Source organism: Solanum stenotomum, chromosome 5 (assembly GCF_019186545.1).
Source record: "Solanum stenotomum isolate F172 chromosome 5, ASM1918654v1, whole genome shotgun sequence".
Taxonomy (NCBI): domain Eukaryota; kingdom Viridiplantae; phylum Streptophyta; class Magnoliopsida; order Solanales; family Solanaceae; genus Solanum; species Solanum stenotomum.
Window position 1 is genome coordinate 8657202 of NC_064286.1, and position 13052 is coordinate 8670253.

The window sequence follows — 13052 nt, forward strand, 5'->3', positions numbered from 1 at the left end:
AGGAGTGCCAAACTCTTAGGACGCGAGCTGAGGAGCGACTTCCACCACAATCGAACCACACCCCTATCAGAAGGCATGTGGGTTCTTCTTTAGGTTTCATGGTTTTAGTTTCGCATCCAAAAATTTTGGTCTCCACCAGAGGCAACTTTCCAATCTGAGTGACAAAGCACCAAGAGCTTTGAAAATTATGCCCGTGTAAGTTCTTACTTACGAGTGTGAAGTGCACCACATTCATGGCTAAGAGGTTACAAGCCTTTTTTTCATACTCGACTCATTTGTCACTCCTCCAGAACCAAAGGTTATCTCGCATAATAGATTTCCTTTTCAACCGATCGAGTCGAACTACAAGCAGCCTGATTCCTTAAGTTAAGGGATATGTAGGCGGGGTCAATGTTGAAAACTCGGGTATATTCCGACATCCTCTCTCAAATCTTATTCTCGAGCATTCCGGTCTCTTCATAATTCGATATTAGGATGACTTTTGAATTTTTTCAAAATTGTGCGTCAAATTTAGCGTATTGAACTACAAGTGGCCTGAATTCTCATATAGTCTGAGATGTGTAGGAAACCCATTTCTGGGGTTCGGCCATAATTCCTAAAGTCCATACCTAAAGATGAAGATGTGGTCGGTCAATATTGGATCGTCAATTTCATTTGCCTCGAATTTCTTTCATCAATCCAAATCAAACGAGGGACAGTTGTTGATACCCAATTTTGGACCTCCACAATATAAATTAATCATTTTGAGCTTCTTCAATTTTAAACGATTTAAAATAATTAGTTTTATAAAATTTCAAAAAAAAAATAAAAATAATAATAATAATAATATGGCTTGCAAGTTATTTTAACTAGTTTTGTCACATTTTATAATTTTTAGATAATATATATGTTTTACATAATTATGTATATAATTATTATATTTTATGATTATTCGAAAATGGTCTCAAAAGATTTAGTTTTAGTTAAATATTTGGTTAATTAGTTTAGTTATATAATAGTTTATATTTTTTAGTTTATATTTGAGTTGATTATTTTATTTCGTTAAGATTAAGAAGCTCATAAACTAATTATATTAATTCATCCTATCTAGGTTTTAGCCAAATTCACTAGTGAAATTCAATTTGGTGAAATCAATAATTCATTTGGCTATAATAAAGGACCAAATTTTGGGCCTTCATAATATATTTTTCAGCAGCCCATTATTCTCCAATCACCCAATTTCCCAGCCCACCTTTTCCCCTTGACCCGACCCATATTTTCTGGTTCAACAAAAGAAACCCATTCCAGCAAATACATACAGCATACCAAAACAATCCATTCTCCATACATAAACTCATTTCAATACCCACACCAACAATACAAACGGGTACCAAATACCAGACCCCTGTATGCATTTTTCTTCTTCTTCCGCGTCCACCGAAACCCAAAAATCCCACCAAATCCGGCGAGAAATCAGCGTGAAATGCAAACTCGTCACATCAATCGCATCTCCAAGCAGCGCCAACAGTGCTTGCCCATACTCTTCGTCTTCCTTTTTCTGCTTCTACAGTATGATTTGTTCAAAAAGCAGTACCAGATGGAGTAATCTCGGCGCTTCACTCATCCTGGCATCAAGATCAATGGATACAATTCTCAATCCGTTGAGAATTGGTACTATTCTAGTTGTTTCCGTCTTCCAAGATTTCGAATTTCAAAATTTGAAATTTATCCAATTCCACCAAGTTTCCCCACTAAATCGTCCATTTTTTTCCCTATAAATAGTTCTATACCTTCAGTGATTAAAGAGGGGACAGAGGTTAAGAAATTCGGATTTTGAGGTCATATAGGAAAATAGCTTACAAAAGAACGACTCTCGGATTTTCTTAGCTCGCTTTCATATTCGAAGTTTGTGGTAAAAGAATTGCCCTTTCAGGCTCGTTGTTATCCTAGTTTCGCTGCACTTCGAAAGGTAAATCTTATTTCGGTTCATGTCTTTTATTTTCTGATGTGTTGATATGTTGGATTCTTGGCCGTGTAAGGCATTTGAAATGTTAAAATTTTCAGATTGTGTTTTTTTTTACTTATTCCGGCTGCAAACCAGTGGCAAAGCTTTGCCTATTTTGAATATTGACTGTTTGGTTGTTCGCTTGAAGTCTTGATGAGTCCGTTCGGTCTCGAGTTCATCCCTCCCCATGTCTGTAGTGGACTCTCTTTTCTTTTTGTCTTGGATCTTATTGATTCTGACTCTCACATATTCGTATTGATTTCATCTTCAAGAGGTTGTCTTGTTAAGCTTAGTTTCGAAATTTCGGATCGATCATAATCGCTTGCCATTGTAATTAGTTTCAACTCGTTAGGACTATCAAAACTACATGTGCCTGAACTTTACTTGAACTATGTATTTGATTTGTCTTCAAGAATATGCAATTTTATAAAATAAAATAAAAAAATTACATCTACTCTTTTGTCTCTTTGCGTTATTAGGAACCTGCAAGTGACCATTTGTTTTGTTTTTCATGAGTACATGTATGTGTCTTGAATTTTCTGTAGGCTTAGACTTTTGATAGTCTAGTGTTGGAATTCTATTTTTTCTATTCTAATTCTAAAGTCCTCCATGCTTAGTTTCTTAAGTAAGGTTAAAATTAAAATGAACCATAATTATTTGTTTGATACATAGTTATTCATCTCTTTTATTTTGGCCATGGATGAATTGATCAATAGTGACTTTGTTCAATTATATATGCAAGCATGTGGTTAATGTTTCCTCAAATGAAAAATGTTCTTTCATTTCTTGAATATCATCACTGTTTATTGTTGATACATTAGAAGTGCTTATTACCCATCAAGTTGCAAAGTATTTGAATCCTTGTTTTTCCACTAAAATTAGGATTAGCCTTTCTTTTTCCTTTATCATAAGTGATCCTATTTACCATGTGAATTTAATCGTTATATATGTGATTGGTTAAGTCACATGTCTGTCCCTTTAAATTGGTATGTTAGATAAAGAAATCACTATTATCGTACCTATTTGTGATGCACATGATTTTCATTTTTCATCTTTAAAGTCTCGATAGGTTGCGAACATATAAGTATTAGTTCAGTGTTGCAATGTGTTGTGCCCCCTTTTCCTTTTTTTAAAATAAATTTTTTTCTCTTTGATTTCCATATGTAAATGATGAAGTTTGGGGTGGATGTTTTGAGTTCACTATCGCATGCCAATTTACTCATCCTTGCTTCAATTCTCCCTCAATTACAAGTAGGATTGCCCATTAATTTAGAAGCCTTCCTGGTAGTTTGTTGATTTCTTAAAGATGAATTGTGAATATTAAGAGTCATATCTAGCTAGATACACTAAAATGATAGTTTCACACCATAGTTTTCATGCCTTTGTGCAATTTTATTTAGCAATCAATTCATTTAGTTCACTGTTGACTTTCATGTACATCATTTAGTTAATAGTATATTATATATTCATCTAGTTAAGAAGCTTTCTATATGGCCTAATTTTACTTTAATAAATTTAGGATTAGTGTAGTTCTTTATCTTTAGATGTATGTTGAATATGTAATCTCTATCGGTTGATGTTCAAGTTCATTGTGGTGCTTTATTGATTTTGTTTTATTTTATTTTATTTTCTCTCTGATCATTTGAAAAATATTGCATTAGTATAGAGTGGACATTTGAGGAGGACTATTTTGTCAACAATATTAATGCTCTTATTCATTCTGTAGGCCTTACTCCTTATTAAGACAGTGTTGTAGGTTCAATTCTTAAAATTGGTATATCTATGTTGGTTAGTCTATTTTACATTAATTAGATTAAGGATGAATTTTGGCATAGCAATAGATTCAAAATGAGTTGATGAAGCTTGGCATGTGGCTTTGATAGGGCACCACTATGCGACTTAGTTTTATTAAAGGATGTGTTGTGCGAATACTCGTTTTCGATAAATGTAGTAAATTTCTTTAAATTAGTTTGCTTGTTTTGTCAAATGATATCATGTTTTGTCTTGTATCTTAGACATTTACCTTCTTACATCCCATTGATTGCACATTTAATTATTGTTTATGGCAATTCTAATTTCTTATCGTCCTTTTTATTGCATGTGAAATATGTCCGAGCCCTCATGGGCTTCCACCCTCTCGTTGCATTCGATGATTGGGCCATAGGGGCCTGATTTTTCTTTTCTTTAAGTCAGCCGGGTCATCCGAACAGGTGTACAAAGGGCTGAAAGTTTAAAAAAAAAAAAAACTAGTTGTTCGGGTGGCAAAAGCAGGCTGTGAACAGCCTGTATACAATAAATGTATACTGGTATACAGGTCCAGTACAGCAAATTATAGGCCAAAAATGCGAAAATACAGGGCTGGAGTGAAATACAGGTGTTTGGAAGCAAGAAATACATGAAAAGGGCTGATATACATGCCGATATACACTGATATACATCAGCTGTATACCAAAAACGGGAATTGTGTTAAACTCCAAAAAAGTAGCGAATTTGGCCCAAGAAAGGCCCAAATTCAATTTCTCCCTTATTCTTTCATTATTTAATTGCGATTACTTATTATTTGTTGTTTAACTCTAACTTTAGAATTTTTAATTAACTTAGTTGAATTCCCTAAAAGACGAACTATTCATCTGAGTTGTTTTGTTTCTAACAAAACTTATTTTATCAACTCTTGTATTTTCATTTATAATCTTTAGTCAAAATAAAAATAAAAATTTGTTAGTTTAAAAATAGTTTTTTCATAAACCAAGAATGACTCAAATAAGAATCAACTCATTTAGTTTCGTTAACATTCTAAGTACTTGTCTCTAATTCAATTATTTCAATTAAGGTCCCATTTTCTAAAAAAAATAAAAATTGCTATTTGTTAACTATTTTCTCAAAATTAATCTAATAGTATAAATTATTATTATAACTACTTACTTAGCCATTTTCTCAAAAAAGGTTAACCAACTAATAAGAAATGGTTTTCATGTTTATTAAATTGATTTAATTTATTCTAAAATGAATTAAATAAATTAGTCTAGTTTTTATTAATTTTCTAATCACTTGCACCTTAATTCAAATATTTTCATTTTAGGTCTCTTCCTCCAAAAAGATCAAAATATAATGGTTCATTTCTTAGCTATTTTTTTTTTAAAACTTAACTAAATATTGTAAATTATCATATTTTCTTTTATGTTAAACCATTTTCCTAAAAATAGTCAAAAATATATTTTAGTTAAGTCGCAGGTCAACCGCATGTTAGCGGGCACTTCGAATGCTTAAACCCTTCTCGAAGTGTAAATTGAACCCCGAACCTTCTTTGGTATTTTCAAATGATTTTTTCTGTTTAAATCTTTGAGAATTATAAGTTTTCTTAATTTCTTTAAAAAATTAAGTGGCGACTCTTTTCTAAGTATTTTTCTCAAATTGTTTTATACTTAGAACATTTCAAAAATGCGATTTTCTAGAAATAGTCAAATTACAACACAACAAAATAAAGTTAGAATAATAAAACCTGACTCACGAATTTGACTAGTTGATATAACAATATCGAAATAATGTTGCCTTCCTTCAATATAATGGTTGCACTTCTTGAGATTTTGAAAAAGACACTCAAAAACAAATTTTGTTCTTTTGTCACTTGTAAGCAACAATAAATCAAAAGATTTTGCAGGAGAGAGTTCAATATTGAGAGCAAAAATAATAAAATATAAAATAAAAAAGATGATTATAAGGTAAATAATAATATAGGGTCAAATTCTTTAAAGATAAATAAGGAAGCACAATTTCCCACTTAAGGAAATTATTCCCCAAAATAGTTCCATTCCCTTAGAAAAGTGGGAAAACTAAGCTTTTTTTTTTTTACTTCTTACATGTCTTTTTTTTTCAAAAATTAATAGTACATATAATTTTTTTTTGTAATAATATGTATGAGTACTTTTTTTTTAAAAAAAAAAGGACGGGGGGGGGGGGGGGGGGGGNGGTGCTAAAATATGAGGCCCCAAGCATGACTTTAGAGGCCTAGCGGTTAAGATGGCCATGTCTAATTGATAAAACTCAAAAATCCCCTTTAAAAAAGCCGAGCTCTCAAAGTTCAAAAATTGAGAAATGGGGTTGAAAATCCAATTTTGGAAAGACATACTGCCATGGGTCCTCCGTGAACGCGGACCGACAACTCATTAAAGCCTGCAAACGCAGCCCTTTCCTCCGCGAACGCGGAGAGAAGCTGCTCTGACTCTCCGCAAATGTGGCAAGACCCCGTGAACGGTGAGGTCATGAACACTTTCTTCTCCCACGAACGAGGGGGTCCCAAAACTCTACCCTCCACAAGCGCGGTCCCAAGCTCTGTGAACACGGAGGGTTGGCAGTAGATACACATATCAGAAAATCCGCCAACACCTAAGTCTCCGAATGGACCCTAAGGATTTGTTCAAGACCCTGTACACACAAACCAAATATGTTACCTAGCTAAACTCGACGTTAGGAACTCAATGGAACCATCAAAACACGAATCCAAGGTCTCCTTGACCCGAAATCCGTGGAAGTTGCAAAAACTAACATAATGCCTAAAAAGACTAAACCAAGCTCAAAACCTCTAAAAATTCAACTAAGACCTCACTACGCTTAATGTTTCTCATATTTGCACTAGTTTATGTATCCTTTCTAAATATCAATTATAGTAAACCTATTAAATTAATATAGGTGGGATGATGAAATATTATTATATTTAAGAGGTATTATTTAATCGATAAATTAATATTTATTAATTTAAAAAGTGTTTCGACACCGTAAAATTCGTTCGAGGATCAAATCTCAGAAAATTTACATGAACCCACTTGTGAAAACGTCATTCTTGAACTTGAGGTCAATATTAATGATCTTGATTACCGCAATAAAACGAACGTTAAAAACTTATTGGATGGGGGTAAATGATACATGTTTAGAGGTCTAGAGCTTAGAAGAAACTGTGGATACCATCGAAAAAAATAATATTGATGATAAAGTTAAAGATGATACAATACCTTTGGAACCAGTTACATGTAAGGAAGTACTTATCTCATTTAGAACTCTTCACAATTTTATGATGCAGTTCAAAAAGACAACACCGAAACTTTTGGATGCAATAAGAAAGTTAGAGATAAGCATCAACTAGATTTAAATTTTAACAAAAAACAGAACACGATAAGAGTTATTTCACTAAATTGTCTTAGATATATTTGTACTTTTAAAAGAATTATTAATTTATAATAATAATGGGGCCATATATTTATATAGAGGTGTTCTTAAAATATATTATCTTATTATCTTCTCGAAATGAGTGATTTGTTCCATTGGCCCAAGTTGGGACCGGAGAAACATTTGATATTCGCTTGATTTTTCATTCTTTTTTCTTCTTCTATGAACGTATGGAAGTAAATTATTCTCTTCTTCACTTTTCTTGTCTTGGCAATTTTCTTTAATACATTTGAGGATGTTAGCATTATATTGATGCTTCAATTGTACCAAATCATTCAGATCTCTTTGTATTTTATTGATGAATAAGTGCATCTTTAAGCACATTTTTTCTTTAATTTTTTCTCTCCATAGTTTCGTGTAACTCATGGCATATATAGTCTAATTTTATGTATTTCATTTAAATTGAATACTGTGTCAATTAATATAGGATCCATGTATAATGTATGTGTCCAGGAATTAGTAATGATAAAAAATAAGTATGAGCATGCTAAAAATTTAAAAGTTGCTACCGTAAATTTTCTTCGTCCTTTGATATTTGGGTAAAACAAATATAACCATTGAAAAATAATAAAAAGCTATCATCAGTATAAAAGTACATATAACTATAGAATATCTAAAATACGCTTAGTTGCTCCACTGTCACTTTTTATATAGGGAAATATTAAATATCTATTATGTAAGACTTTAATTAAGTTCTCACTTTAATTTAATTAAAACTAAAAATTACATATTAAATTTTTAATTAATATATTACATAAATAAATATTAAATATATTAATATTGTAGAGGATAGCAGAAGAAAAATATAATTTGGGAAACCTTCTGCTAGCCCAAGATCGTTAACTAAGATCGGAAGACTCAACTAAAGAAGAGGAAGCTAGAAGGGAGAAATAGTATTTTGGATAAAAGAACTTTGTTATAGAAGAAGACTTTGATTTGAGTTGTTGTTAGGTTGTTTACAAATGACTATGGCAACCCCTATTTATACTAGAGTAGGGATGCTTCTAGAAATTATTCTAAATAGATCTACAAGAAAAATTAGATGACCTTATCTTCTAACTATCTAACAAAAATCTATATTTTTCTATAATTCACTATAAATATCTACTTCTCTAGAACATCTAGATTTTTCCTAAGTATAAATATCAAAGATATTTACTCTACAAAATTCTAGAAAGTTCTACTAAATATCTAAGATATTTTTTTATACCTCCATAAAATCATCTTTATTTTTCACACTCCCCCTTAAAGTGATTTTTTGGAAACTACCCCACACTTGTTGCGGAAGAACTCAACCGAAGCTTTGAGTTACGTCTTGGTGAAAATCTCAATATTTTCTTCCTGACTCCTCCTGCTTCTTCAAATGATAAAGATTTTCTGTTATCGAATGGTCCATGTAAATATCTCTTTGTTGAGTTTCTGAACTCCCCCTTTCTCTTAACTTCTCAGCCATTATATTATCAAGAGAAATACTATCACTTTCCTGTGAAGTCTCAACAACATAGGATCCACTGCCATAGTCTCTTATTATCTCCTCGATAGATTTGTTGGCAGCTTCAGAGCTTTCAAAAATCATATCGTTTGTCTTTGAGACTTCAATATCAACTTATTTCTCTATTTGATCTCTACTTTCTCCATCTGCTTTTAAAATTTTCTCTGAATCATTAATGGCCTTGATATTGCAGAAGATTGATCAAATACTTCCACAATGCTTTCACTATAAAGGTCACCACTAGCACATGTAGTTTCAGATATTGCTTGTTCAGAACCTTCTTCTTTGATTTCTTCAATAGAAGCTACCATATCACCTCTAGGAACATCCTCAAAAATTTCTTGTTTCGTGCCGTTAACATCAGATTTTTGCTTCTCCATGTGATCGGCTATATTATATTCTAGATCCTCAATCCAATCTCCTTCAAGATTGATGGAAATCATGATATCTATTGCTCGAGCCTCAGCTACTAAACATTGTTCCCACTTTTCTTCTTCTTCAGGAACCTTTTGAGCCATATTGCTCTCCTTGGCTTGGCAATATCTTTTTATGTGTCCTACATTACCACATCGATAGCATCTGAGAGGTTTCTTACCATAATAGTTAGAAGGATCTTCCTTCTTTCCAGGCGAGCTTGAATCACTTGAGGATTGAGAGTGTGACATATCTCTTGATTTTCCTTTGAAGTTTCTCTTGTCGGCTACAAGAGCATCTCCTTCTCCATCTTTGACAAACATACTAGCCAACTGCTTGGCTAGTAATTCCTGTGACGACAACAAATTTTCAAATTCTTTCAAAGATGGTTGTTGAGCACATCCTTGAATCGACGTCACAAATGGAATATATTCAGGTTTCAACTCACGAATGACTATTCTTCTCATTGGTGCTTCAGAAATAGCCTCTTCTGGATTCAATAAAGATATCTCAGAACATAAGTTCTTAATCTTCAAAAAATACTCGGCGATAGAAAGGTACCTTGAGTGATGTTAGCCAATTCATTCTCCAATATCTGCAGCCGAGCTTCATTCTTCTTGTTGAACAAGCGATCGAGAGTCATCCATATTTCATGAGCTGATTTGCACCTTATTATATGATCGAATAAACCAGGGGATATTGTCCTCTTTAGCATAAACTCCGCCTTCACATTAATTTGCTTCCACTTCTTGTACACACTACTATTTTTCGGTCCGTCAGCAGAAGGACTTATGTTACTCCCGTCAACAACATCCCGCAAATCCTCTCCCACAAGGTATGATTCCATATATGTTTTTCATACTTTGTAATTGGACTGATTCAACAACTTCATCCCCAGTCCATTGACACGGTCGCTAAAATCCATATAGACAAACCAGTTGAATCTACCACCAACCCTATCTTGAAATAAAACTCACAAGCCAATCTACGCATATGGCTCTGATACCATGTAGAGAATAGCTAAAGAAAAGTATAATTCGGAAAACCTTCTGCTAGCCCAAGATCGTTAACTAAAATCGAAAGACTCAACTAAAGAAGAAGAAGCTAGAAGAGAGAAAGAGTATTTTGGATAAAAGAACTTTGTTATAGAAGAAGACTATTTGATTTGAGTTGTTGTTAGGTTGTTTACAAATGACTATGACAACCCTTATTTATACTAGAGTAGGGATGCTACTAGAAATTATTCTAGATAGATCTACAAGAAAAATCATTCTCCAATATCTACAGCCGAGCTTCATTCTTCTTATTGAACAAGCGATCGAGAGTCATCCATATTACATGAGCTTATTTGCACCTTATTATATGATCGAATAAACCAGAGGATATTGTCCTCTTCAGCATGAACTCCGCCTTCGCATTAATCCGCTTTCACTTTTGGTACGCACTGTTATTTTCCGGTCCGTCAACAGGAGGACTTATGTTACTCCCGTCAACAACATCCCACAGATCATCTCCCACAAGGTATGATTCCATACACGTTTTTCATACCTTGTAATTAGACTGATTCAACAACTCCATTCCCAATCCATTGACACAGCCGCTAAAATCCATATAGACAAACTAGTTGAATCTACCACCAATCCGATCTTGAAATAAAACCACAAGCCAATCTACGACTATGACTTTGATACCATGTAGAGAATAGCAAAAGAAAAGTATAATTTGGGAAACATTTTGCTAGCCCAAGATCGTTAACGAAGATCGGAAGATTCAACTAAAGAAGAGGAAGCTAGAAAGGAGAACTTGTTTATGGAAGAAGACTATTTGATTTGAGTTGTTGTTAGGTTGTTTACAAATGACTATGGCAACCCCTATTTATATTAGAGTAGGGATGCTTCTAGAAATTATTCTAGATAGATCTACAAGAAAAATCAAATGGCTTTATCTTTTAACTATCTAACAAGAATCTAGATTTTTTTATAATTCACTATAAATATCTACTTCTCTAGAACATCTAAATTTTTCCGAAGTATAACTATCAAAGATATTTACTCTACAAAATTCTAGAAACTTCTACTAAATATCTAAGATATTTTTTATACCTCCAAAAAATCATCTTTATTTTTCACAGATATATTTTTTCATAATGATTTAAATATACTAATAAATTTCAAGCAAAATAAATTAAAAAATTATTTTACAAATTAAATCACTATTTATGAGTATTACTGTTGCTTGAAAAACAAAAGAAAAATAAACGCCTTTTTCTTTTATTACAAGAAATGAACTATATCTACGGTATAAAATTCAAATATAAAAATACAACTTCATAATTGGCAGCAACAAGAATATGAAGCAATTATAATTTTATTTTTATCATTTAAATATATGATGATGGAGATCTCTTTTTTTAAAAAGAAATGAATTGTCATACGAAGTAACCAAACGGGTGGTTTTACAATTAGAGATTGATGAATTAATGAGTGATATACTTGGTAAATATATTTATGAGATCAATATTTTTATCTTGAAAAAAATAGTACCTTTTTCTTCTTTTTCTAAAAAAAAAACAATCAATTTTAACTTCTCTCCGACTGCAAAAAAATTGTTTATACTTCTACTTGAAAACTTCTTTACTTATTAGTCAAGCATCTCAAATTTGATAGATTTATATCATTACCTATCTTTATCGCAAGCATTTGAGTACACGTGAATTTTTCCCCCCAAAATTATAAACTTCAAGGGAGTCTCTAAATAAAATTTATCGATAATTCTACAAAATATTTTATAATTGAACTGGACCAAATTGATGAAATTTGTTTAATTTTGATAAATTTATATCATTAACTTCTCTATATAGTAAGCTTTGAATACACCTGAAAAAACTTTTTCCAAAATTTAAGCCCTTCGGAGTCTCTAAATAAAATTATCAGGCCTATCGATATAGTCAATCCAAAAGGATTTTTTTTTACGTAAAAAGTGAAAACGCCGCTGCCGGGGATCGAACCCGGGTCACCCGCGTGACAGGCGGGAATACTCACCACTATACTACAACGACTTTTTTGTTTTATCAAGTAGTTTTTGCTATAATAAACAAATTGAGGTCCGTATATCTTTTATGCAAAATTATTAATTAATTATAATTGATTAATACTATATCCTATGATTGATATGAGATATGATTGTGAAAAAATATATGCTCACAGGGTGATGATGAAATGCCGCATAGAGCGTTTTAGATAAGCTTTTCGTTGTTTGTATTACCGAGACTAGGACCTTCTCCAACCCTTGTGATGATTCAATATATCAAAGTGCCAAACTATATCGTTGATAACAACTTTGGGAGTCATTAACATGTTATCCCTTGGCTTACCTTTGATCTATTGAGTAAAAGACCTTCCACACGTAACTTCCGAATCATTATCATTTTGAGGAGTTCGTTGCCTTTTGAATTGTATGAGAAAGCTAACTCCAAATTAACAAAATTGAACCTCTTGCAAAGAATGTGGATTTAGTTGATATAGATATTGAATGGACTAAAATCATTGAACCCTTTTCATATGATGAGAGTTTCGATGTATTGGATGCTGCTTTGCTATGTGCCATTCATGGTGCGAGTAACGATGATTTTGGAATGTAGTAATTGTGTTTGAAATAGTGTTGATAAGGTATCAAGATCCGTGATTGATTTTTTCAATTGTGGGTGTCCTAGTAAAGAAACTAAAATGTCACAACATATAGTTGCAACTTGTCAAAAGTTTTAACATAATGCCGTTAAAAATGGATTTTGAACCTAACACAACCGCAAAAGTTAACTTATGGAGTCTGAAGAGTAATCAAATTTGATGGTGCCTTTCCCGCTAAAAAAATATAAATTCTTCATCCAATCTTGAGTTTTGTGCAGTCTATTGATTTCCTTCTCCCTTTTGTGTCTAAATTCCC

At 32.5% G+C, this 13052-nt stretch overlaps 1 protein-coding gene and 1 non-coding gene across 7 annotated transcripts in view; both read right to left on the bottom strand.

The window, feature by feature from the left end:
- The window catches only part of LOC125864477 (actin-depolymerizing factor 10-like), a 616735-nt gene that overhangs the window by 185404 nt on the left and 418279 nt on the right, over positions 1-13052 (bottom strand). The gene's annotated exons all lie outside the window — the stretch shown is intronic.
- Positions 12097-12168, bottom strand: TRNAD-GUC (transfer RNA aspartic acid (anticodon GUC)). The gene has a single exon. It is a non-coding gene; the product is annotated as a tRNA-Asp (tRNA).